This window comes from Porites lutea, chromosome 3 (genome assembly GCF_958299795.1).
Source record: "Porites lutea chromosome 3, jaPorLute2.1, whole genome shotgun sequence".
Lineage (NCBI taxonomy): Eukaryota > Metazoa > Cnidaria > Anthozoa > Scleractinia > Poritidae > Porites > Porites lutea.
In genome coordinates, this window is record NC_133203.1 from 44,960,451 (window position 1) to 44,986,571 (window position 26,121).

The window sequence follows — 26,121 nt, forward strand, 5'->3', positions numbered from 1 at the left end:
ATAAATAAAGAGATAAAAAATAAACACAAATGAATAAATTAGCTGAGTAGAGGAGAGGAGACTGCTGTATCACTAGAGGAGTCGATTCCGGTGAAAAGACGCTTGATACCACTATCGGCAATGAATGCAAATTCTCATGGGACAGCAAAGTGAGGAGAAAAACGTTACTGACAAAAACTAGTGCCTTAAGAAAAAGGTAAGTTATATGGAGACAGACTTCGTTTGAATCGTCAGAGGCGTCGTTTATATAACTGAAAGGCGTCGCTGTCAAGTTTTTCTTAGTGTCTTTTCTGGGTTGTCTTCAACAGTGTTCAGTTTTATTTATCAAGAAAACTTACTCAAGAGAACCATGGCATTGTGGAGTCCAAAGAGAAGAGGGAATTGTGCATGCATTTGCTTGATTCCGCGACCGATTACATCAAAATAATGCACCATATTTAATAAGCCTCTTCAACAAAAATACGGACGTCCACGTAAACTCAATTACCGGTACACCAGTATGCCATCAGTATTCAGCTTGGCGAAAAAATTGAACTTATTGCTAAAACACCCGAACTGTGGTCACGTCACCGGTCGGTCATGTGTGGAGTATTCAGTTTGGGGACAATCACGTGGTGTGTTCTGAGGCTAACTACTACTATTCTTGACAATTAGCTACAAAAGTAATATTTAACTGTATTATTCAACCCATGAACTCGTGAATAAAAATTACTCCAAAAATTACTTTCATCGGCCTTGCAGTGCAGTAACCCTCATTACGGCAAACCTTTTTAAGACACAATAACAAGAATATATTTAATTAAGGGAACTGCCAAAAAAACTAAGACAAATTCTCTTTGGATTGTACTAAATTGTGTAATGTGAAATTCTTTAATTTTATATCATTGATGTTTGATTTCGTATTCCGTTTCCGTGATTCCGTTTCTGTTTCCGGATTCCATGTTTTAGTGCTGCCGAGTGGTTTTGGTGGATGTAGACTCCAACATCCACCAAAACCACCAACAGTGTTCGGGGCTAGATGTTGCCCCATGAAATATCTGAAACATGTTTTAAAACTTCATGTACAATATTTGCCAAAATACAGTTATACTCGTTATATTCACCCTTTGTTGGCGAGAACGCGATCTCCCAAATATAATTAAGGACCATTAAGCTCAAAGTCAAAGCGAAAGGAAGGCGAATCCCCGAGAAACATCGTAGGCATCTTTCGTTGGTATAGCATGTCACAAGGTGTCCAAAATTCAATCTCAGTCCCTCTCGATCGATGTGGTTAACGCTGGGGACGATGAGACGATGTTGCTAACATGTATCATGGCGGACGAGGAAGCACAAACTAACATCGACGGTGGGATTCGCTATTTTTGCATTAATTTCTCGTGAAATTTTGCTTGCTAGAGATGTAAAAAGTGGTTTGCTACGATTTTACAATTGGAGACCGTTCAGAAATTTTAAAGGTATGGTTGTATTTTCGCGTTCAATACACCATGGCGCCTAAAATTGTTCAATGCGATATTAAGATAAATAATGCCAAGTGATTATGCATACTATACAGTTATGCCACTTTCCCTCCGATTTTTTGTACATGTGCTATTTCCTCTGAATTTGCAAGGTAATCCACTTACGATTATTTCATTACCCTTACTGAAATTAATTGTATGTGCTCGTCGTTATAGCCACAGAAGAATAAGCTTATCAAAGGATGTGGGACGGGATCTGCGAGGTGTTCAGCAGCAACTGCAAAGTGATTCAGGTACATATATGTACTAGGGAATGTGAATGTTAGGTTTCATTTAATTTCTCTCCCCTCTCTCTGCTTCTTGCTAACATTTTTCCTTTTATATATAAGTGCATAGACCACTGTCGCTGCAAACACCCATTTGTTTAGCAAATGAAACTTTATGTTTTCAAAACTCGTACACTGTCGTTACTACAACAAGAAATGAGGTACGATGAGCTTATACAGTGATAAATAATGAGCTACAATGAGCTTGAATGACCTACAAAAAATTAATGTCGACCTCGTACAATGAGGTACAAGCGTGCATTGTACATCATGCACTGTTTAGAGAACGAGCAGGGGCGTATTATCAGGTTTAAAAACTCGAGATGAGTTTTTCATTGAACGGCTTCAAAATCTCTGATACAGATCAACTCACTGTTGCACTAATATTTAGGTTTGGAGTTATTTTGGTTTAAAGAATTGGACATAAAACTAGGGGTAATCACAGATTAAAGAGTGCGTTTGATATGCGAAGTGAGTTATTTCCGGGCACACCATAGATTTTTACGGGCTTCTATGATTAAGTGTCCAGGGAGGAGAAAAAGGTGATGATGATGGCAATGATTAACATATTGTTAAAAAACACTTTTATTGTAATAAGGTTGATATGGAACAATATATGTTGCATAATTATATTGCACATCAGTTAACAACAAAATGATATTAGTTGTTAGTTGAACCAAGTGTTAGTTTCTTAAGCTGCAGGATTTAAATTTACTGGCAATAATCAGATAATGTCATAATGTACTAATAAAATATAAGAAGATTTTTATTCATGCAGCAACGAAAACAAAAAATCCAACAGAAAAGCGTCCATCGTGCACGTGCAGAGTAATGTTTTGCTCGTTCAAAACTTGCTTGAATTTGTTTGACTTTGCTTTAAGCTCTCTAATGAAGTCAATCGGAAGGATATAAGCTTCCTTTTCAGCTTTCTAAGTTATTACTTAAAAAAATAAAGTGCAGTGCTACTGGGAAAGCCTCAAGCAATAATTATTTAACTTGAACACTGCATGCGGTTTTTATGTTACTCAAAGTTGAAAGATCCACACTACAATTCATGAAACTTAATTAGTTTAAATAACTAAACGAAAGTCGAAAGTCGGAGGAACATTACTTGTACGCCATGTACACCAAAAATTTGCTCAAGTAACGCACTTAATCGCATATGCTTGAATTCGAAATATATCCAAGTAATTTAAGGCGCCATAAAAAACAAACAAACAAACAAACAAACAAAAGTAACAGAACAAAATTCACCTATGTTCGCGTTAAAACTTGATTTTCTCGCCTCCGCTAGCATCAGGAAAACCTTGAATCGAGCTTAAAAGGCAAACAGATCAAGAAACATTCTGAAAGTTTCCATTGTGTGTTACAAGTCACATGGACCAACAGTCATCTCGTATTGGTCGAAAAATGAGTCATGTGTATTGTATCGTTCGTACCCAGGACAGCTACGTTCTTTCAAGAGGCCAGACTATTTGGAAGTCCGTCTCGAAAAATCTCGATTTTTCTGGCTACTAATTTAGGATGGCGTTCTGCGAACGCAAAAAGTGTAGCCAAGTCTTTTGTTTCTTATTTATGAATTATTAATGAGTTTTGGAAGACATAAAATCAGCTAATGTCACCTGTAATGAGCTGAAATGGAAATACTCTTATCAATTGGCAGCTCTAAGGACAAAATTTAGAGAAATTTTCGAGAGAAATGCAAGAAAAAGATCATGGTGACAGGTTGGTCGGGCAGCCAATAGTTCAGACAAATAGAAACAGAAAATCCTAATGGATTGTGTCATTCATAAAACATGAAATAATTTCACGTGATAGTCATGCAGTGATGGCAATGAAAACGCGAGATACGTTGTGCAAACTTATTGTTTTGCTAATCTAAACGGACACTGTATTGCTTTTTCACCATTCTTGCTGTAGCTTGCATGGGTCCAGGGTCCTATTTTCACTTACCCTTTTGGAGATTTATACAACCCTAATATACTGTTGTTTTAATCGACATTCACAATGCTTGTAAACATAACTATAGAAGTTATACAGTAAACACCCGCATATAAAAACAAATTGATTAAGAACACCAGGCTGAAATTTGGCCAGTAAAGCCCCATTTTTATAAGAACAAGATCAGCCTGAAAATTGTAACATGTTCTTATAAAATGGAAAAAGTGTCGTAATTACAAAACATGTAAGTATATTATATAATATAATATATAATATAATCAAATTACAGAATAATTAGTTATTTTATTTTCCTAAAATATGCTAAATATACCTCAAGCAACAATTTGTTTTGGATAGCATTACTTTATAAAAATTTAAGAACATTTTAAGAACGTTTTGAGGCTGATTTGTCATTAAGCACCCGATAAATAAGAACTCAATCAGCCTGACCTACGAAATCGTGTGTTCTTATATGCGGGTGTTTACTGTAGTTCTGTACAATAAAACATTAAGAAGAAGAAGAAGAAAAAGTAGAAATCAAAGATGCCTCTAGTCTGCAACTTAGAGAAATCCACATTCACGTAATATTCACTTTTCGGAAAAAAAGTCTTGTTTCATAGGAGAATTTTTTTCTCTGACTGATACCTGATATCTTTTGTTTCATTGACTTTATATTCCATTGCAGAACTTGCTCATGGCTCGTGTTTTCATACAATCGAAAAATCTTAGCAAACTGAAAAACTTTGCATAGTACAGAAAGTGTTTCGGTTATTTAATTCATTCAGCCATCATCCACTTTGCTTCACCATTATATAATTCTCCATCCCAGCAAAATTGGGATTTCCATTTGAAAATGTTCTTGCAATTTTTGCTCATCGAGTAAACAATTTCTCTAGCAGAGCAATGGAAGCAGTTGATTAATGTACACAAAACTCAGGTTTTCAACCAACAGAAAAAACTTTTTGAGGGGGCGTGTTATTGGGAACTGCTGTAATGTACTAATGCAGGGTTCTTCACATTTAACGTTCCTTTTAATGTTCATTTTGTTTGTTTCGAGGCAGAAAAGTGAACAAAGCTTGGAAATACACCTGTATGTCGACATGTCTTTTTTTTCCATTTGATTTTTTGATTTGATTGTAGAATAGTTCTGAGCATGATTGTAATATAAATTGTTTATGTTGAAATTTTACAGCTTTGCTTTATACGTGCATTTTCTACAAAATACATCCTGAATCTATACTGTACCAAGCATACCTTGTTGTTTATGGTTAACTGGATTTTTCATTGGTCCAATGATTATCTCTACTGTACAGTTTCTGTGATCGCATAGGTACTTGGTTGTCATTAAGTACATGTCGTTTGTAGCTGTCTATATCGGTATGTGAATGATTAATTGTGATATCTATTCATTTGACTGGAAATGTATACAGTACAACGATTCTGTGTTTACAATATTAAAGGGGGTAGGGGAAGACTTATGTACACGTAAGATCTTTGCCATGCAAGTTTATTGATTATAATATTTTTTACATGACTGTATACATATTTTCATTTACTAATATTATTCTCATGTAAGGACAATGATGCAAAAAATAATGTAGCCCATGATCGACATTCAACATTTTAACCATGCTTCTACTAATGTACTTCTATCCAAGAATTTTCCCTTCTCCTGAAGGAAACCCAATCACCCTTCAGTCCTAAAGCACCTCTTTACATTCTTTTAAGCAAAGTTTATTTCCATAAGAAGCCTGAGTTGATAGTTATGGGTCTAGTTTTGAAGAGTTTGAACTTTTGCTCGGCAACAAAGTACAGCAAAGTACAGCAAAGTACAGGATGAAACGTGTTTAACTTAATTTTGCACTGAAGACATAATTAACAAGTTTGCATACATGTAAACTGATTAGAGTCGATGACTATTAGGAAAAACTGCTGTTTCTTGTGTCACCTGAGATCAGCTCAATATAATTTTGCACATAAAAATACGCCTGGCAAGTTTCCTGTAAACAAATGAGCACAGTAACATGTCTTTCAACAAATAAAAGTGCTGATTATTCATCAAGATAATTCTTTTATAAAAAAGGGTTAAATTATCTACTGAGTTAAGCTGGATTTGAAACACCAGAATCTTATCAAAAGAATTATTGTTTTTTGTCATTTTTGTTGTTCCTTTCACTATTGATTTAAAATTACCTGTCCTCCCAATAAACATGTGCCAGCACCTTGTTTTTATTACAATTTCTGTTTATTATAAACCCTTTTGGTAATTAAGCTTTCATACATGCTGCACCAAGCAAATCTACAACCAGTTGCAAAAGTACTTGAGACAGTGTACCTTATTTTGGCTTAATGGCCTGTCAATGATCTTGTGCTTGTGATCCCCCCTTCTCCCCTCATCAAAATTGCTAGCAATAAAAGATCATGGTCATTAGTGTGACTAGCAGCGATTTGAAATAAGAAAGGCCGGTTTTTCATCGGAGTGTCTCAACATTTTTGCAACTGGTTTTAGCATACACTGCATGCACTAATATTTTATCACAAAGATTTGTACATGTAATGCTTATATAGTGAATGAATCTTTGTTTAAGCTTTAACATAAGTACAGGTGTAAACAAAACATTTTTGACTAAAAATAAGTAAATCTTGTTAATTTTTAATTTTTGTGTGGTTTATTGAAGCAAATTTGAAATGATGATAGTTTGTTTGTGCTCAGATATGCTTATAAATTAAAGGAGTAATACATGTATTATACTTTTGCCTGTTTCCTTGAACTTGAGTGCACCAGTTTTTGGTCATGGGTGTTGGAACATGCAGACAATGTACACTTGTTTTAATTAAATATTCTATTTCATTTAATTTCACTTATCAAGATGAATAATTATACATTAAATATTCTCCACACTGTTTTCCTTACATTTCCTATCTTGGTACTGATGAGGAGAATTTATTTCACATTAAAGACCTTTTTTTTCTTAGTGATCATGTTTTGTTATTCTTAGGACCTTTAATTTATGTTTGATTAACCTGAGTGATGTTTTAACCCTTTAGGCCCTAACAGTGATCAGTATCAAATTTCCTGTAAAAATATCAATTATTTTATAAAGCAGAGTACGTAGTGGTCACGGCAATTTTGTTCAGGTTTAAGAACCTTCCTGGCGTACATGTACAACAGATCAGCATTCCAAATTGCAGGACCTCAATACCTTTTTAATTATTATCTGCCATTCAGCATCTGCACCCCACCAATGTTTTTGTTTTTATAACATAAAAAGTAAAAGTGCAAGCTATTTTTGGTTATTGGTCATGAGAACAATGCAAGATGGAGGAAAATTAAGCTGTGGGGCACAAAAATAATACATGTTCAAAATTGATGATTTCTCCTCTTTCTGAGGGTTGGTTCATATGCCATTGTTTTCATGGTACAGCTGTAAGCCTAAAAAATGCACAGTTAGTTACAGATGCAAAGAAAAAGTTTAAAAGTTTCTTGCAATCTTGACATTGGAAGGCAAAAAATTTCAAGTAAAATTAACTACAAACTAATATTATTAATTTTTACCTCGAAGGAATTGTCATTTTTTTTTTGTCCTCTTCAAAGCAGAGAATGTGATGATGATGATGATGATGATAAACTTTATTTCAGTGTCAGGTCTTCTAGCTGGCCATGTAAGGCCTACTAATAGGGGACACTAAATTAAAATACTATCAGCTCTAACTAATTAATATAAAAAAATATTTACAAAGAATAAAATTTACAAAAATATATACATACTAAAAAAATATCGATAAAACGTATTCAGATTTATCATATAAAATAATACTTGATTAAGAGGTGTCGTTTTTGTCCAGCAAATGTCATTTATGTACAACATAGAAAACAGTTTTTACAACCCTCTGGGATTACTTTTTCAAGATCTACCTTACAAATTTTCTTTTAAAGCTGTAAATGCCTCCTTTTGTGAAACACAACCAAGATATCTGTAGCAAAGTTTTTGGAGGATTTAAGGTACCAGTGATTTGAGCATTTAACGGTCAAAGAATATTGTCTTGAAATAAGAATTAATTTTGTTATTAGATTTTCTATCATGCAATGTAAGAGTAAGAGTAATATTATGTGTTGAATTGAAATACAATAGACCAAAAATTAAAACAGGTAAACAAAATATTCAATAAAATATTGCTGATAGAGAGGAGGCTGGTCATTATGACTATGTAGATATTATGTACCACTACAGCATATAATTATGGTGTAATCAGGAGTACATACGGCTGTAATACACAGGCTGCATATTGTAGTAGATGGTGTAAATTAAGCATAAAAGTTGCTGCTACAACATTGGAGTTTAATGAATTTTTCTATGTAAGTGCTTAAAGACACCTTGCCTAATGTTCTCAGTGTTTTTTCTATTGTTTATTTACAAATACCCTAATTGATATAGTGGAATGTTTATCTGTTTAAAAATTGGCCTTGTGGAGTTTGTGTTTGAGCCATAAAGGCTTGCAGAAAAAAATGCGATCAAATTGAAAGAAAGGTAATCGCTCAGTTTTATACTTCATGTACAAGTATGTAACAACAAAGGAATATTAACTGTATGAGAGTATTTTTATTGAAGTTACTGTACATGAATATATGAAAATCATATATGTGAACTGCGAGCTGAAGAATTATATTAAAGTAGATCATTGCAGTTATAGACGCAATTATACTTGTGCAGTTGTGAAAAGAAAGCCTGAAAGAAAAAAAATTCAGGCTTGTACGGGATTCAAACCCTTGACCTCTGCTTTCTTTTTGCAACTGCAAAGGTTGCGTCTATAACTGCGATGATCCACTTTCATATAAGTATTTTTATTCCTCTATGGTTTTTGTAAATGTTGGGGGCAGGGGGCAAAGGTTAGTGTTTCAGTCAGCCATGTTGATTTTTTTTTGCTTCATGTGCAGTGGAAAGGGTAAGCTGATCCCTTGACAAAGGACAATAACATCAACAACTACTAAACTTTATTAGGGAAGGAGCATAGGAATTTTAAGCAATGGAGTTGGAGTTTGGGGGGGTGGGGCATTTTTAGCCTGCGTGCTGGCAGGATTGAAAGTGTGCACAAAGTTTTGTAGAGAATAAGGAGAAGACGCTCACTTCTTGTGGCTTTTCTGCCAAAACTCTCAAGCACAAAAACAATCTGGCCAGTTATGCAGGCTCAGAGATTTTCAGTCTGCAGAACTTTTTTTCTCCACCCACAACGTGTCTGTGAATGATTTTTATTTTCAGGTGAAATCCCATGAACATTTTTTTTAATTGCAGCTGCAAACATACACATCATTCACTAGATTTCATCAGAAAACTAATTTTTTATTTTATTTTATTTTATTTTATTTTATTAGCTTTGCCCTGAAGAATACCAAAAAAAAAAACACCGAAGATATGTAAACACTAGTAATAAGAACGTAACAATACACTAAATATAATAACGTAAATATTTGGGCAGGGACACCCCAACAGCTAAAGCCAATTACTGCAGATCCAAGCAGTTATGTTGAAAATAACAGGTTACATACACCTCCACTATAAAATACCTTTTTTATGTGGTAATGCTTGCACTTGTGTCTTTTTCTTTTTCTTTTTTTTTGATAATTCACGGAGAGTTCTGTTTCAATATGTTCACTGTCTGACATAAGGTGGCTACCCACGTGTCATGGAAAGTGCTACAGACTGTATGGATAAAAGGTCTGCACTAAGACCCTCTTAGAACCTAGGTGGCTGGGGTATGCCTGCCTGCCCTCCACCACTCCCACTCCCACTCCCCCCTCCCCACCCCTTAGAAAAAAAAATGAACGAAAAAATCTAGACCCTCAGAGGTGCACTTTCCAACACAAAGTGTTTTTTGTTGATGACTTCCCATTGTGATTATTTTTTGTTATGAAAAATAGAGTTAAAAAGACTTAAATTTTTGTATTTTTTCGTTTCCGTCTAACATAAGTCGTATAAATAAACTGTCTGTAGGGATTAGAGGTCGTGTGGGTTGTGGTGATCATGCAGGGCTAAGACAAGTTAACATTATTTTATTTTACACATCTCCCTCTGAATACGATATTGCATTTTTTTATCAAATGTAGACAATAATTATGAGCAAAGGCCAGGAACGTTTTAAAAGACAAATTAAGGTCCTTTTCTTGTGGTCCAGTTAGATTATCAACTCCAAGCTGGGTTGACTGAATCAGTTTCATGGTTTTGCTGAGTGATGACTCTTAGTTTCTTTAAATGGAATGGCAACAGTCTTCATCTCCTGGGATGGAATTTTTTTTGTGCTGATGGCAAGGGAGATTTTGTATATATTGACTCAGACTTTTACTGGATTTTTTTATGCTTTTGCGCCCCCCCCCCCCCCCACCCCCCAAGGATATCACTTTGCTAATGGCTAGTCCCTTAAAAAGAAAAGTCAATAAATTTCCCTATGGTATTCTAAATCAAAGTATTATGGCAACCATTACGGAGACTTTCTCATACTTTTAGCAGATAGGTAGGCCTGGGGTGTGTGAGCACCCCCATCAGTAAAGTTTATGGGAGTGTTGCGCAGAATTAGCTTTGTGAGTTGTTCAGACTATCCTCAAAAGGGATATTCTTTTTGGTACTATGATCCTTTTGTAGGATAGCTTGACCTAAACTAAACTACATGTATGAAATAACTATACATGAACATGTGTATTAAAAAATAGTTTTCTGTGTGTGGATAATATCGTCCCCCTGCTAAAAGAAGGCTGACTTTTCCCTGGTAGCAGGGAAGAGAAATGTTAATACAGCATTACAATTAAGTGATAATGCCAAACAGCTGGAACAAAGTTAATTTTTAATCTACATAATTATATAAGGAAAGGGTAAGCAAAAGGCAAGTTTTGTTATTAGTTAGTTGTATACATTTTATGCACACTTTCTATTTAACAAGGCCTTTTAGACATCCAGTGCAAGTGACAATACTCAGAGAGGAAACCCTACAAAGAATGAGCTTTCACAAAGAAAGTGAATTGTTTTTTTTTTTCTGTCTACAGCCACATATATACGGATTTCAAGATTACAGTGCCACAGAAGAGAAATAGCACACAAAGTTAAGAACAAATTATTTAAGGACAACTGAAACCACTGACCCAGTGCAATGGATTGAACAGCTGCACAATGAAGATGTAAGTTAATCATTAATAATTAACCTAACAGATTGCCAGTGTTTTTATAGACTGTATATAATACATGTACACACTCAGTATTTACTACTGAGATTTTGAGAAAATCTGATGTTTCTGGCTGGTGCCACTTTGAAATGGGGTAGTTCCTCTGAATAGTATACATGTAATTATTGAATATGTTAAAAGTAACACACACGCACTTCTAGACTGCATCACTGTACAGCTGCAAGAGACCACTCACCATTAACACAGGAGGTTGTGCTGGCAGGAAATGGCGGCAGATGCATGGGATTGTACTTTTTGCAGACAATAATTATTTTTGTTGCATCGGACGTGTTTTAGGCTGGGAGGGGTGCGTACCTTATTTTCATAGATGATTTTTTTTGTCTTTTCCAGGGAATCATTAAAGGGAACATATACCCTCTTAAGCAGTTACCGATGCCCTAGTTTATTCCAATGCAGGAGGTAAAAAGAAAAAAAGTAGACAAGTTGATGGAATGGTGTTGTACACAACAAAATTAACAGACTTAGAGGAATGTTTACAAAACAAATTAAGTAGCACAAACATACACTTAATTTTAATACCTGATACTTAGCAATATTGTATTTACATTTGCATAATTATTGCTTATTTATAAGCAATAAATTTTCTACAACTTTTTGACGGTAGTTTAATGTTGTACACTTCTGGCCCCAGTTGTTCAAAAGTTGGATAGCGCTATCCACCGGATAAATCACTGTCCAACGGATAAGTGTTAGGGAAACCAATTGCGCTATCCACTGGATAGTGATTTATCTGGCCCCAGTTGTTCAAAAGGTGGATAGCGCTATCCACCGGATAAGTCTCTATCTAGTGGATAGTGCAATTGGTTTCCCTAGTATTTATCGACTGGATAGTGATTTATCCAGTGGATAGCGCTATCCAGCTTTTGAACAACTGGAGCTGGCCTGTTCTGCCCAGATATTCATGGACAGCGGCAGAGTGTTGCATTTCAGATTTAGTATTTTGAGTCTCTTTCTACCTATATTGGTTAATCACTACTTGGAGTTGTACTTTAAATAAGATTCTGGTTATAGCTTTTCGCCCATCAGACATCTGGTATGGCAAATTGAAGCTACAGAAATAGAGGATATTACATGGCCGCGCGGGGAAACGAATTTTATCTCCGAGTGCTGAGAGTCCGCTCACTCGTGAGAGATACTTTCAACACGAGAAGATAAAATTCGTATCCCCAAGCGGCCATGTAGTGTTCTGTTTTTTTTTTTTTATAGATACTGGTGAAATTCCTACATAAAACACAACTTAATTGAAGCTCATCTGCGGATGCATCTGCGGAGAAGAGAGTGTCGACACGAAAAACTATCCGGTGTGTGAACTAAGCCTTAATCAATAAACCAATGAGAAAATAAAAATGTTTAGCCTGTTCCACAGGGTCCGGAGAAGGTCAGTTTGTCGTGAAAACTTCGAAAACTCTATTAAAAACGGGAAGCTCTCTTGTAATTAGCTAACCATGTCAGTAACCATGGTGACACCAATATCCTCACACGTGAAAGATAGAAATAAACAATGAACATTTTCCAGTTTTGGATTCACCTTGAAAATCAACCCCCTGACAGCATCGCTAAACTCTGCTTAAACATATCGTATAAAATGGCCGAAGAAAATAAATCAGGTCTAATATTAAATAAATAAATCTTTTGAGTACACAACTTAATATTAATAAACAATCAGTTAACTTTAAAAACCCTTCTACTTTCCTATTCAAAGCTGAGAATAATCTGACAAAACATCTGAAAAACCACCAGCTAAATTCTACTCCATCTTTAAAAATGAAACAAATCACTCTGAATTCATCAATCATATCCGGAATCCTGAACATAGGCGTGTAGCTTCCAAATTTAGGATAGGAAATCATAATTTAAAAATAGAAACTGGAAGATTTACATTCCCCAAACCTCCTGAAGACCTTAGAATCTGTGATCATTGCAACCAAAATTCAGTTGAAAATGAACTGCACATATTATTTCACTGTGATCAATACAACGATTTGAGAAAGACTCTTTTTATTAAAATCAACGACCGAAATACATTATTTACAAATTACAATATCCATAATAAAGTCTGTTTTCTTTTTAACAATACTGATTCACATATCAGCAGGCTAGCTGCTAATTTCATCTTTCAAGCATTTGAAAGACGAAAGAAACATAGTTAATTCTACCGTTCCATCATATCTTCATTTCCTTAAATTTAGCTGTTTATTATTGTTATTTTAATCGGTAACACCTGTACAAAATGGTAATACTGAATAAACTTGTTGTTGTTGTTGTTGAAATAGTATCTTCACTGCGCGCGATGAAGATATGATTTTTTAGTAAAAGGAAAATCCTGGTATTTTATCAGTATCTATATAATAAATCGTTTTCCGTGGTGATACGCAGGCCTTGCACAAGGAATTAACAGTTTAATTCAGCATTTTTTGCCTTATTTCAGCATATTACTAGCATGAATCTTACCATAATATTATGTTCTCATGTTATTCATAATAAGTAAAAAAGGCCTTTTCAAATTAAATATCTGTCTTAACCACATCTGTTCATGTTTTATTGTTTGCAGCCGGGCAGGTTACCGTAAGGACTCCGTATGTACGTGGTTACTTGCGCGTAGAGTTAGTCTTGATCGTAACCGACAAAAAAGTAAAAAAGTCAAACTTACAACCCAAACAGCGTAGATAGATCCGCGAATCTCCCGCGCCAATTTCGAAGACATCTTCCAGAAGTTTTCAAAATGAAAGGGATAGTGAGTCTACTCAACCGATTTTCAAAATTAAAACCGAGTCTGTTCGAGAAAAGGTCCATCTTTCATTTGCCGCGCGTAGATTTTTCAAAAGCGGTGTAAATTTTTAGAAAATCTCTTTCGAAAATAGACTCCATACTAACAAAGGCCGTTTTTACTGTATTTTCAAGTTCAAAGGGATAGTACTTATTCTTGTTTAATCTTCTTCGTTTTAACCTCAAAATGCAAGTTAGACTACGAGCAGTCTCTCTTTTTTCTGTAGTCCGTCGAACAAAACGCGAGACACGCAAATGGCCATGCGCGTGACTGATGGCGCCAGACGGGAGAGGCACGAAATTGGCAATTTATTTGGGGAAAGGGACAGTAAGATGAATCTTATCGTGCTATGTTCTAAGGAATTCGTTAATTTTCTTATCCACAAATTTCCTCTAAGCCTTGGCAGTAATGGATCGTGTTTATCTCTTCTAACCTAGTTTTCAGTTTATTGTCACCTCTTTGGGGCTTTAGGTTTCTGAATTAGCAAATCATATGATTAATTTCTCTTTAATTTCAAACTTAATTTTCTTTTCAATGTAAAATAACGACTCAAACTCTTGCAAGAGAACTCGTTTTCATTCACTATCTTTACAAAGAAAGGCAAAAATACAACCTTCACTCGCAACGTCAAAGGCTACTGAGTAGGTAAAGGCGCACCTGGCTATGCATATGCACCTAGCCTTAAACGGGTTCAGCTTAATGCGGTTTCTGTAGCATGCAGCACCTCCCCCATAATCTCCATGGGGAGAATGTTAGTCCATGGTAGGTGGTGCCAATTTATAAACCCCAGTGACTACGCCTCCAACATGAGCGTTTAACTATATTCCAAAATGAGCAAAGAGATCCCAAGACGACGCCTACTCTTCAGAATAGATGTTAAGTATCCTTTGCTATAACGCATAATAACGGGCCTTGAACATCATCTCCGTAGCCTGACTCATGCACCCTCTATATTGCGTTTCCCTTCATACTAATGATTACTATAATCTCTTTTATGGTATCAATACCAGTAGACAATAACATTGAGGGTGTCCTTTATGACCCGAAAGACCGATCGATAAGAGACGCTTGGTATCTGTTTCCTTTAGAGGAAGCCCATATTGTGTCTTCTATTAATATTCCCCCTCCCACCACCACCACAAACATGCACCTTCGACTTATAGCGTAAAATCTGGGGTTTCTTTTTCACACGTTCATTGTGACTACGGACACGCTTATCTCACGTGTACAATTTGATGTGGCAAAGAGATTATGGCATCCGCTTTTCCACTTGAGTTTTTTTATATTTTAGTTTGCGTCTTTGTGTTTGTATACTTTATCAGTAACTGTTGTTCTTGTTATGAAGGTGTTTTGAAAAAAATAGATCAGATGTGAAGTGAATACCATTTCTTTATATTCTCGAGAATTTTAGTGCAAATTAACGCGAAGGAATTTTCCGAGAATTCCTGAGAAACCCTGGGATTTTCGGGAACAATTTTGCTCGGGAACTTCGCCAGATCAAGAGAATACAAGCAATATATCGAAAACAAAAGCAACGACAACAGAAAGGCGACGACAAAAGAACTCGTTATGAGGTGACAAAAATAGCATCGTCCGCTTTTTCTTATAGGAAAAGTACCCTTTTTGGGGACGGGGAGTGGGGCTTCAGAAGGGAGGGTAGGGGAGAGTCAAACCTAATTTGTTTATCGCCCGGGGAGAGTCACCCCTTCAAACTAGACAAACTGACTACCTCTCACTCTTTTTCGCCCAATCTACATCACCATTTAGTGACACACCCAGTTCCACTCGTTTTTTGCTAAGTTTTTTTTTCTAACCCGTTTTTTATACGACGGTTTGTTCAAATGAGCTCCCTTGCCATACGCGATATGGTGCTTTGCACATTGCTGCCCAACCTTCTCTGCAAACTATCGACTGGTTTTGACAGACGCATTATGACGAAATGCTTATCTCAAGTATTGAGTTAGAGGTCTGGCCAAAAAGCTACACCAACTGTTTCTTCACTTGATTTTCTTATATCTTTCTTTGTTTCTTCCCTGTACTATCTCCGTTGTCCGTTGTTGTTACGAAAGTAGTTTCATGAAGATTACACGTGACGTCCGCTTTTTAGGCAAGCGAGTAAATACGAAAACACAAACTTAGCCTGCGAGCAAGCTCTCCTATTTGGGCGAGTAAGGGGAGTCTCGCGAGAACGCGCGAGCGAGCGGCGAAGCCGCGAGGGGCAGGGGAAAGGAGAGCTTGCAACGATCTCTCATAAAATTTCATTTGTACTTCGCCCAGACGAGGGGAAATACCATTGGCTGAAAAATGACGTTTCGGAAATCAAAGTTGATTGATAACAGGCTAAGCTGGCACCCGCTTCGTCTGTGTGTCAAATTTGGTTCTCAGGGAGATCAGTTTGGTACCTAGCCTCTCACGCAGGCGTTTTTAGGGGAGCTCGTTTTTCATAGAGGGATGAAAAACGAGCTCCCCTAAAAACGCCTGCGTGGGAGGCTAATTGGTACCGAGAACTTGTTTCAGCTCTCAAAGCAGACGGGCTCGTTTGATGTAACTGGACGCAAAGAGAATATTGCGAGCCGAGGATAAGTCGGACCGAGTTTGTAGTTCTTGTGGAAGGAACATGAAAACCCTTCATCAGTTGTAGTCGTTAGTGTCAAGCGCCTTGTTTAGTTTTGAAAACCGGCAAGGTGAAAGTGAAGAGTGATTCAAGCGCTGTCTTCCAACGTCGGTTTCTTCGCCCGATTGAATTACACTAGGAAGATCGGTTTCTTCGCCCGATTGAATTATACTGGGTAGAAAAATTCAGAAACATGTACTTGACAGTGTAGCTGTGCAGCGTGACCGTAAAGAAGGAAAAGAGAAAGAATTGGAAGCAACTGGAGTAAAACTTGAGAGAACCAAGTGCAGGAAACGCTATTCGCCAGTTCCAGACGGACAAATATATCATGTTTTTGTTGATTGCGATGGGGAGTGGTCTTCTACACTGCAGTATGGACGACTTTTCAAAAGTAAACGAAACGAGAATCAAAGTAGTGAGTTCTTGTCCGAGCGGACACGTTGAAGTTCTGTGTCCCCGTGGAAAAAAAAATCATATCAGTGATTAAAAACATTGCTTTGATGTTGTTGCGAAAGCGATTTATAAATGTATAATTCTACGCCCTCGGCTGTCTAAACTTACTTGACAGGAAGTTGTCACTTTTTTAATATGCGGCACGTTTGCAGTGACAGTTTTCACGCTTTGCGGAGTCCCGGGGTTTCCGGGGAGGAAATCAAAATTTATGAGAGAGCGCAATTCGAAACCGTACGTTCGACTTTCCGCTTGTTTTTTTGTGGCATTCTATACAATCTACTGGCTTAAATCGTTAAAATAGTTTATAAAGTCAAATGAATTTGCAAGTTGAGCGGTTGCATTTCCTAATAAAGCGGAGAGTAGTCGGGTTGGTAGTCGCAGTGACGTCATCGATTTGTGACGTCGAGGTGCCCAATGTTTTTTTTTTTTCACTATTTTTGCGCCCGTTCTGGCGATCAAGAAATGATCCTGGCTAGAAATATTGATTTCAGAAGTATTTTACAGAAACCATTGAAGCAATTTGGCCCAGCAGCTTCAAAATACGAGCGATCGAAAATGGCGATAAAAGAGCAATTGTCGGTAAATCTCACTCCACAGACGAGCTTGTTTTACTTTATGTTTCTCCAAAGTGCGTTTCAGTTTAGACAATACGGAAAGAAGAAGAACAAAGGAAAGAAAAAAGTAGGCACCTTCACGGCGAGATTCGCAGCGAAGTATCCATCCAGTTCCTAACCAGACAGGCCGGCTTAACTTGAGTTTCTCGAGGGTTATTGTGAGATAAGTTTTTAATTTTTTAATTTTCCGCAAAAAGCCAAGCACACTGTAGCAGGACTTTGATAAATTGTGCACATGCTCTTCCCAATATAAATGTTCACTGAAATGGATCCCGAGGAGTTGGTTCTATTAACACGCTCAAGTGATCTATTGGATATCCGTAAGGAGGGATTGAATTGTCCAAGGGAGTGAACAGGAGACATCTGGCTGATGGACTACCCTGTTCCAGGCGTTCAGATAGTAGAGCGCGTGAGAAAAATTCACGAAGAAAAAAAAAAAACGACTGGAGACTAAAGGGGGAAAGGGAACGCCTGTAAACATTCCCTTACAGAGCTCTTTCCGCCCTTAATTGACCGCCGACCGCGTAACTGTAACATGAACTACAGACTGAACTGAATTGTAAAATGAAGTGTTGAAAGGCTAGACGCGAATTATAAGCTCGTGATAGTGTGAAACGAGACCTTTGAATTAGCTTTTAATAACCATCAGAGGTTTTCCTTCTTTTAACTGAGCAAATCAAATTTCTGCCGCTCTGAGTCTAACATTAAGAGGGTCAGTCATGCATACTGAGCAATTATATCCTGCGGTTTGTTTCTGTAAGGATTTGATTACAGATGCAGGGGGGGGGGGGGATAATCCCATATATGGATGGGCTAGATAGCGAAGTGCCGCCTGATAGGGTATGGGTTTTGAGGATCTCGAGCCTTTAATAGGGTATCATTTTTTACGTTGTTAGCCTTGTGTCTTTGGTTTGATCCTTAGATAGGGTAACTCAAGTAGTAATGGATGGTTTATTCCATCCTTTCCATTTTGTAGAAAAACAGAAATCCAGAACACGCTCGGAAGAATTGCAAGGTCTTACGAGTTGTATATACGCAGGGAAGGATAATTTTTTACCATCCCCATGGTATTTGCTTTAGAGGACTCCTTACAGAAAACAATTGTTTTAAGATGGAGTGAGTACTCCTTTTGTTCCTATATGGGACCAAATCAAGTGAGAATAATGGACCAAATGCCCAGCCGGCTCAGTGTAAGACCCCAAGTGAGTGTTATAAAAACAGGTACATACGAAGGTATTGACCAGCGACTAATTGGATTTTGTGTTTAGGTTTCGGTTGTGGTTCGAAGGTTTGCCACTGGTGACGTTTTTTTTTTCATTTGCAGTAAATATTTTGAATCTTTCCAGGCCTCGTTTGATTAAGTTGGCCAAAATATGGAAGCCACTATTACTTCTTTAAGATTGCTCGTTAGACAAGAACGGTGTACCACGTGCTGTGTCAACCTGTTATAACATCTAACAAGGAAAGCTTGAACTCTCCTGGTGTCCTTATTCGAATGATGTAGGATGGATGTTACGATTAGCGGAAATTAAATGCTTTTTAATAATGGCTTGTTTGTGTCTAGTGTGTCTAGCTCTGTCTAGATCCTCTACTCTGGCAATGCCCTGTGCCCCAGAGGCACATCCCCGTATCGGCCATATAAGGAAGTACACCCGCCGGGTAACCATTGAATGCAAGCCACCTAGTACAATAGCAAGGTTCAAGAATACACCATTTCGTAAGTCAGATAACTAATCAACATTAATCTAAAAAAATGTTTAGGACTGTGAATAAAGTTAAATGATTGAATGAGCGGAGATGTTACGTGCTAGCAGACGTCATCTCCATCTTTGTTTATGAAGTACCATGCATATTTTGGTGTTATATTAATGTTGACGAAGTAAATTTAATTACTCTCAAAAAGTTATTACAAAGTGCGATGGAATTATTACAAATTGCGACAGCTTAGTTTATAACAAAGTGCGATGGACAGTTGTTACAAATTGCGACAGCTTTTTTATTACAAAGTGCGACACGGTTTATTACAAATTGCGACAGGTATTACAAAGTGCGATGGATTTATTACAAATCGCGACAGGTATTACAAAGTGAGATGATTATTACAAATTGCGACAGTACAGGGAAAGGTGCTCAAAATGCATATTTTCATCCTAGCACTGTGCAAAATTCCCACATCTTCTAAACAAAATAGCTTTTCAGACCAACAAAGGGAATGTCCAAAAACATAGAAACATAAAAATATGTTGTGATTTAAGCGATTCATCAGTACAGCCGATCGATGCAATATGGCTATTTTCTGTCAGTATGACTGTTTACAATACACGATGGAAGGTCTTAATGCAAAGCCGCAATAACATATTATAATTCATGAAATGTAAAAACGTTTGGTGACTTTTAACACAATGGAACATCATTTAGGAAAGTAAACACTTTAAGCCGAACGCATTAATACTACATGTGTGCCTGTTTACGGATGTGTATAAAACTGGGACAGAGACAAGGAGACGGGGACATTGGGACGCGTGTGTGAGGACTTGTGACTTGGGTACGCGTGACGAGGGACTTGGGGACATCAAGTATGGAACGTGTGGGACGGGGACGCGGGGGACGTTAATGAATATTGCAAAAGTCTGAGGTAAATGCGATATCTCTTTCTTCGTGAAAACGTGTTATTTATGGTCAACATTAGATTCCATCGTCCAGAACCACATTGGACACCTCATAATGTTTACACAAAATATTTCCTAATATAGGAGTAAGCGCACTGACTATCGTGATTAGGGTTAAGCACTGTTAGCAAGCATTTACTGTTAGGTTTCCCACTAAAAATATGTGAAATAAAAGAAAATTTTGTTACAACAGTTAAATCCTCCGTGGTGTAGTGGTACAGGCGATGGATTTCGGAGCTAGCACTTCGGGGTTCGAAGCTCACCTATGCCACTTAATTTAGTTCCCTTTGTTTATTTAATTTGTAATCCAACACTGTTATTCGATATAAACTTTGGCGACCTTTGTTTTGATTTATGTTTGTCGTTTATGTTTGCATTTGTTATTTTTTTAAAATATATTTCAAATTTCTGCTAGCCCGTAGTATTAAACCGACGAGTACCTGTTTTCAGGTCTTATCAGGGTTCCCTACTCAGGTTGGGGCTGGGGATGGGGTTGGAGTGTGCTTGCCGACAGGAGGCCTGCTAGACTGTTTACAGTCCTCTATTTGTCCGTAAAATCGTCGGGATCAAGCACATTCTCTAACAGGTCGCCATCTTGGTTTCAAATGTACCGGGTTTAGCCCGTGAATAACTATGAAATCTACTTTTGGCGCAGCGGACCCAAGAAGGCCGCACATCTGGACGATTTTACGGAAAGGTAAGGGACAGTGAACAGTCTGGTGGCCCGTAAGCAAACATTCCCCCTCGCTCAAATGAAACTTGCTGGCCGCTAGCATTTCCTATTTTCTCATCGCAGCTTTGAATTTTTTATGTTTTCTCTTCCTCGATGAACTTCGTCTCCTTTCTTTTTTGTTTGTTTTGTGTTTCGTTCGAGCTCTTTACCTGTTACTGGCGTCAGTGTAGTGATAGTAGGGGTGAACAGACGTACGCACGATCACGTGATTACCAAATTTTTTCGTATCTACAGGTTTCCATTTTTTCTTTCGCGCGTGCGAAAGCTTCGTTAATGCGAAAAGTGGTTAATTATTAATAGCGCCATATTTTCAAATTCTTGTACGGTTTTTGCAGAAATGCACCAAGAGAGAATGATCTAGCTCATTCTCTCTTGAATGCACATATTAAGCTGGTGATTTTCCTGAAGGGCAGTGAATTCACAGTTAGCCCACGGAAGAAAAATGAGTAGGCAGGGTATAAACTGACCGATTTAGAGTCGTTTTCCTTCTTCTCGCGTCTTTTGCAACAATCTTTTACACTGTACAAGAGCACTCTACAACCAGTTCAGTTATCTTTTGAAGAAGATCAGATTTCGTGGTTCTTGTGCCGAATGAAATCTCAAAATGCTTGTAAATTTTCCTAAGCAAATTGCTTTTGAAGGAAAAAGAGTTGATTTATGTGAGGCTTCTCGCAAAGATTGTACTCATCATACATCAGAGGGCGTTTGCCAGCAATTGCTTCCACCACAGCTTTGCTGCCATTTCTTTCTCCAGATTCCTCATCGTCCTTCAGTATGCATAGTCTTTAAGTACACCGAAAATAATTTTTTCAAATGATTTTGTTAGAAAACATATTGCGACAAAACTTGAGCCATTCGGCTTTGGTAAACGTTCGTCTGCGATTTGCGTTGCTTTCTGCCCCTCAAGGGACACCTCTTCAGTCAAAAATGGTGTACAAAAGAGTGATGGGTTGAACAGTCAGGACGGAGAGTCTCTAATTATAACACTTTGTTGTATACCCCCCTGCTCCCATCCCCGCCACCCCGCCCGATAGGGCGGAAAGCTAAGTTCGCAAATAGACCTTTTTACCGATATACGGCGACCATATTGAATTAATTCGATTTAAGGAGTATTATAGGATGCCCCGGGGGCATGTATTTTCGAGCGCTTTTCGGGACAAAGTTTTCTTAGAATAAGATTGTAATGGGCAAAAAGATCCTTCTGCCGTGTTTTGATGTAATAATTATCGCCTTTTTCCCGAGAAATGTACAATGAAAGTCCATATTTCTAATACAAAACTAGAAAAAGGCGAACATTATTACATCAAAACACGGCACAAGGATCTTTTTTCCCATTACAATCTTATTCTAAGAAAAGCGCTCGAAAATACAAACGAAATGTGCTCATGCCCCCTGGGCATCCTATAAAACTCCTTAAATCGAATTAATTCAATATGGTCGCCGTATCGGTAAAAAGGTCTATTAGACCTATTGTTGATGTTTTATTTTGTTTTTTTTTTGTAATTCTCGTTGCCGTTGCAGGTTAGCATCACACGATTTTATTATTTGCAGGGGTACAACTCCAAGTATATCAACGACGGCTGCGCTTTTAGCCCTATCTGAATCTATATATTAGTGATTATGAAAGAAATCGAAAGCGCTAAACGAGGTAAACCAGTATGCCAGTTATAAATGCAGGGTAACCTAACTCCAGAATAATAGCGAGGGGGGATGTTTGCTTGCTGGCCACTAGACCATTAACTGTCCCTTATCTTTCCGTAAAATCGTCCAGATGTGTGGCCTTCTTGGGTCCGCTGCCCCGAAAGTAGATTTCATAGTCATCCCCGGGCCTAAACCTGAGTCGGGGAGCTTGATAAGACCTGAAAAAAGGTACTCGTCAGTTTAATACCACAGGCTACCAGAAATATGAAATATATTTTAAAAAATAACAAATGCAAACATGAACGACAAACATAAAACAAAACAAAGTGAAAGCTCATAGCGACAACCAATTGTTTTAAAAATGCTAACCTGAATGGACAGGAGCCTGTTCTGGAGAACTAAAAAGCTGCTATTGTTAATGCACTAGGCACTTGTGCATGCATGATTCTTTATTTTTTAGATTGTCAACGAAAACAGCAAGAAATGTAATAGTATACTCTATTGATAAATAATTTACTGCCTTTCAATTTTAGTCAGACTAGCAAAAAATTAGACTGCTTGCAGTCCGCCTTTTCTCTTAAAATCCGTCCAGTTCTTATCTCATCCAGCGCGATTGCAAACTACGATGTTACATTATGATTTAGGGATTGAGACGAGACGAGAAAAGACGGACTGCTGACTCTTTTGTAGTGAACAAACCCTCCGTCAGCCCAGAAACTGAGTAACCGATTGGTCAATTGCACAGCTGTTGACAGATCATTAACTGGTCCGTGGTGAGATTGCAAGCAATAAAAGTAGTCACGCGTCACAACCAACTGCAAACAATAGCGAACCAAGCAGTAATCTCAGTAATAAAACTTTTAATTGATTAATTAAATTACCTTGACAGCTTTGTTGTCCCCAGACAGAACAAAAGAGTCAGCAGTCTCTTATTTTTTCTTCTCGGGCTTACGCTCTCTTTTCTCGCGACAAGCGGCCTCGCCGCTTGCGTGGTTAGGTTTCTCGTGCAGTAACTTTGCAAAGAAAAGAGACTGCTCGCAGTCTAGCAAAAAATGTTTTCGCGGTGTAACAATTCCAGATATAGGAACGCGTGACAATGGGGAGCCATCATGTGATATCAGTTTTGTGTACACAGCGAAGACGACTCTAGCCTGCGTAGCATGGCGGTTTTGTCGAGCCGGGCGCAGGAGCACGAGAGAACGAGAGGCGAAGCAGAATAAGCAATAATGAAAGAAAACACTAATCACCCCATGTATGCGAATCAGGATTTCAGAATCCGGGAATTTTTGTTGGTGGAATCTGGAATCCTGGGCTTTGGAATCCGGAATACAGCTCAAGGAGTCCGGAATCCCACTAACGATCGGAATCCAGAATTCAAGTTCCACTGACAAAAACTGGAATCCAGTACCTGGAATCCGGAATCCACAGCGTGGAATCCAGAATCCAAGCCTGCCTTAGATTTCCTTTAAGGGAATCTAAGGCATTTAAGATTATTAGAAGTGTGGGATAAAGGGGAAAAAGGTAACATAAAACAATGCCTAAAGATAAAGAGAATTGAATTTCTTAATTCGGATTTATTTTCTCTCATTCTGTTTACTTCGCTCTCAAAAGATTGGGTCATTCAGGACTTTTCTTATTGCCTTTTTTCTTCTATACAATAATGTTCCATAAAATACAACGTCCTCTATGATTGGTCGTTGCCTATGATATATTGGTGTGGCGCTCAGTTTTGAAAATGTTTGCGAGATTCTTATTTCGGATGAAGCAAGGAAAGGCCTCGAAAAATGGTTAGCAGCAAATGTTTACAAATAATTTTGAGACAAAGTAATTTTGGGGGACTTGAAAAATGCCTTAAAAAACAAATAAAGAAAAAAAGAACAATAAGAACAAAAACGAACTTCTTTAAAGCATGCGCAGTTGTCATCGCTTTGAGACCCAAGTAAACACGGTGAATGAAAAGTTTTGAAGAAACTGTTTACAAGTGTCAAGAAAAAGAGGGAAAGAAGGGCAGCTTTGGTGACTGGGAAAATGCCTAAACTGGGTAACAGTTACAATCTGCTTCGGGAAGCGTGCCACAAGGCAAGTTTGCCGATTATTTTTTCTGTTCATTGAATTACACAAATAAATAAGATTCCTTTGTGCCTTGAGCAGGTCTTTTCGGTAATAGATCACAGAAGCCGTCAAAATGTCTGCGGCTCATGTGCAAAAACACATTTTAACATCGTGTGATTGATTACTGAACAGACACACGGCAAAAAAGGTACGTACCAAGTGGTAAACTATAATAAGTGATTCTCTTAGACATTATATTATGATATAAATCTTACGTAAATCGTAGTTTAGTTACGAAAGAAGAAATGTCTGGGGGAAAAAATTGTGCAAAGCTTGTGCCTCAGGAAAAAAAATCCTGAAGGCAAGTGGGGGCTTAAAAAAATATTCACGCATCGAAAAATTTTCACACCTCCTCCCTCCGGTTATTTCTATTGGTCCGTCCCTTACATGGGGCGATACTAAACACTTTAAAATGTGTATTACCTACATCTTTTCGTGTTGCACTGGTGTGTAACTTTCCGGCCTTAGGTTCCTTGTATGCTAGCCGCGTAGGTTTTGAAACCGTACGGAATCTTATATGTGTGGTTGGCGTCGCATTCTAGTGTTGTAGTCTTGTTAATAAGCAACATACAATACAAAAAAATTCAAACTTACAACCGCCCTAGCTCAGATGGATTGGAAAATACCCTTGACGGAAGCTGTTCGATCTTATTGTTGTGTAGATACCCGAATAAGTTTTAATTATTTCAACTGCGTATTTCATGGCACTAAGACTGATCAGTGGAAATCAACCTTATCCTTAGCTAGTCTATTTTAGTTCTACCTTTGTTGCTTGTTTCGCCCCATGTAAGGGAATCCATGACAGTCTTGGATTCTGGATTCCACCCTGTGGATTCCGGATTCCAGCTCAGTGGATTCCGGATTCCAAAAAGAGCTGGATTCCAAATATTTTTTTCTGTTTTAATGCTTTTCTTCGCATTTCGTTTTCGTGTTCGAATCTTGCTGTATTGAAAGACGTTGTTAGGAGGCATAACAACACCAAGTTTGTTTTCTTTTTTGATTTACAAAATAAGGGGAAGAAATGTATTAGAGTTCCTTAAGGGTTTATGGTATAATAATGAGGGGGACATTGGGGGATTGTCCACACCGCAACACCGCAGAAAAAAAATAACAAACACCGAATAACCGCAAAAAAAACGTGGCGAAACACTGACATCACAATTTAAAGTTTCGTCCTACGATTAATCTAATCCAAATCTCCATGTAATTGGGGATGGAGGATCTCGGAGCTGGTTAGTGATTCGTAGAGAGTGAGACTGACCTCAGGACTCTATTTTTCACTTACTCTATTTTTGTGAAGTCTATTTTGAGCCATGGAGATAGAAAAATGCATGCAACGCCCAGATTTCGCTTGTTATCCTTTTGTTTTGAAGTCTTCTTGTATAAGAAGACCATACAGATCATCCTTCGCTCCGCATACAAAAAAGCAGTAAGATATTTATCATTATATCAATTTTAACTTTTGACTTGTTTTGGGTCGTTGTGGATCTTTTGTCGATTAGTTTTGATCGTTGTGGATCGTTTAGGTCGTTTTGGCTCTGTTTAGTTGATTCATACTTAAGA

At 37.6% G+C, this 26,121-nt stretch overlaps 1 long non-coding RNA gene across 1 annotated transcript; it reads left to right on the forward strand.

The window, feature by feature from the left end:
• Positions 1–1,186: 1,186 nt before the first annotated feature.
• Positions 1,187–10,958, forward strand: LOC140931236 (uncharacterized). The gene is made up of 3 exons (XR_012164944.1): positions 1,187–1,454; positions 1,674–1,750; positions 10,758–10,958. It is a non-coding gene; the product is annotated as an uncharacterized lncRNA (long non-coding RNA).
• The last annotated feature ends 15,163 nt before the right edge of the window (positions 10,959–26,121 follow it).